Genomic DNA, 2145 nt, shown 5'->3' with positions numbered 1-2145 from the left:
AAAGATAATGTCAATGTGTTGGATGACACCCCAGAATTGCTTTTCGGTCCAGAGGTTGATGGAAAGACAGCAGTTACAGGGATCTTTCCTTTCTATGTCAGCCTACATGTTCATGATAAGATACTACACAATGCAATGTTTGACTCAGGGGCCTCTCACAACCTGATGCCTAAATCAGTCATGGAGAGATTGAATCTAGATATTACAAGACCATATAAGGACCTATTCTCATTTGATTCTAGCCAAGTTAAGTGTTTAGGCTTGATAAAAGACTTATGTGTGTCCCTGGTTCAGTACCCAAATAAAACAATCCTAATGGATGTTGTAGTTGCTGATATCCCACCCAAATATGGGATGCTCTTATCAAGATCATGGGGGGCTAAACTCCAAGGTTCCCTACAATTAGACATGTCATATGCCACCATCTCAGTATTTGGTCAACCCAAGAGGTTATACAGAGAGTCACTTATGAAATACATGGTCAGCAGTGAAGAAAAACCTCAAAACTTTCCCATATATGCTGTCCATTCTGACATAGACTCCTATATTCTCTTCAATGATAGTACAGGTCCCACAAATGATGAAGAAAACCCAACACTCAAGCAAGATCAGCATATAAATGAAGAAACTGTTGTTCAAGACATAATGATTGAGAAATCAATTAACAAAGCAGTTCAAGAAGGAAAACCAAATAAAAGCCAAGATTTCAAATTGTTGATGCTAACTCCCATAACAGTTGACAATTCTTCCCTAAAACAGGATATCCTATGGTTCCTCGAATTTGATGGGTCAGTCAACAAGTTAGGGGCAGGAGCAGGGGTTTGGATACATAATAAACAAAACAGTCATGCAGAAGGCCGAGCCTATAGGTTAAACTTCAGGTGCACGAACAATATGGCAGAATATGAAGCTCTATTACTAGGCCTCAAGCTAGTAAAATCCTTACAAGCCATAAAGGTTTCAATCCTAGGAGACTCAGACCTAGTTATCCAACAAGTAAAGGGTAATTTTGTCACCAATGACAAAAGACTGAGATCTTACAGATCTGCTGTTGCTGAACTACTACAGTCCTTCACTGAATTTCAAATTACCAAAATTCCTAGAACCCATAACCTGCATGCTCATAGTTTGGCTACATTTGCAAGCACTTGTAAACTTCCTTTTGAACCCCAGCATTTCTTTACAGCTAAGGTAAAACACAGACCTTCTGTCCCAAACAATGTCAAGGACTAGCAAGTGTTTGAGGATGATACCCATATAAATCAATTTTTGACTTTGCAGCAGGAATTTTCAGGGCTAAACATTGATATGGAGGCTACAAGTGATTCACAAACACTAGGTGAACAGCACCAAACAAGTATTTCACCCAAAACAGCAAACCAAATGTTGCATCCAACCATTTTCAACAAAGAAAATCTACAAGAACTTAAACAAATCAGTTGTGAGGAGATAGCTGATAATGAAGCTGAAATTATACAACTGAAAGACAACTTCCTCCCAATAGGCCTTACTCCCTTGGAACACATTTTCGACTCAAATGATATTCTCAGGAAGCCAAAATTGCAACCCCTCAATACTACCATAGAAGAGTGTAACATTGGAACTGTAGAACAACCCAAGATAATTAAATTGTCTGCATCTTTACCACCTGATCAGAAGCCTAAATACATTGACCTCTTTAAAGAATTCCAAGATGTCTTTGCATGGAGTTATGAGGATTTAAAATCCTATGACACCTCTGTTATTCAACACACAATCCCTCTCAAGCCAAATCAAAAACCCTTTAAGCAAAAATTGAGGAGAATCAATCCTATGCTTCTCCCAGCAATGGAGCAAGAGGTACAGAAAATGTTTAAAGCTAGCATCATAGCACCAATCAGATTTTCTGATTGGATTTCAAACTTGGTTCCTACCAGAAAGAAAACTGGTGAAATAAGGCTTTGTGTTGATCTAAGGAACTTGAATCAAGTGTCCTTGAAAGATAATTACCCCTTGCCCAAGATGGATCACATCTTGCAAAGAGTAGTGGGGGCCTCAAGAATTTCTTTACTTGATGGTTTCTCAGGTTTCAACCAGATCCTAGTTCACCCTGATGATCAGGACAAAACAGCATTTACAACCCCATGGGGAACCTTCAAATATGTA

This window comes from Pinus tabuliformis, chromosome J (genome assembly GCF_031772625.1).
Source record: "Pinus tabuliformis cultivar Carrire ecotype Pingquan chromosome J, CPIR1, whole genome shotgun sequence".
Lineage (NCBI taxonomy): Eukaryota > Viridiplantae > Streptophyta > Pinopsida > Pinales > Pinaceae > Pinus > Pinus tabuliformis.
This window is presented reverse-complemented; position numbering follows the sequence as displayed.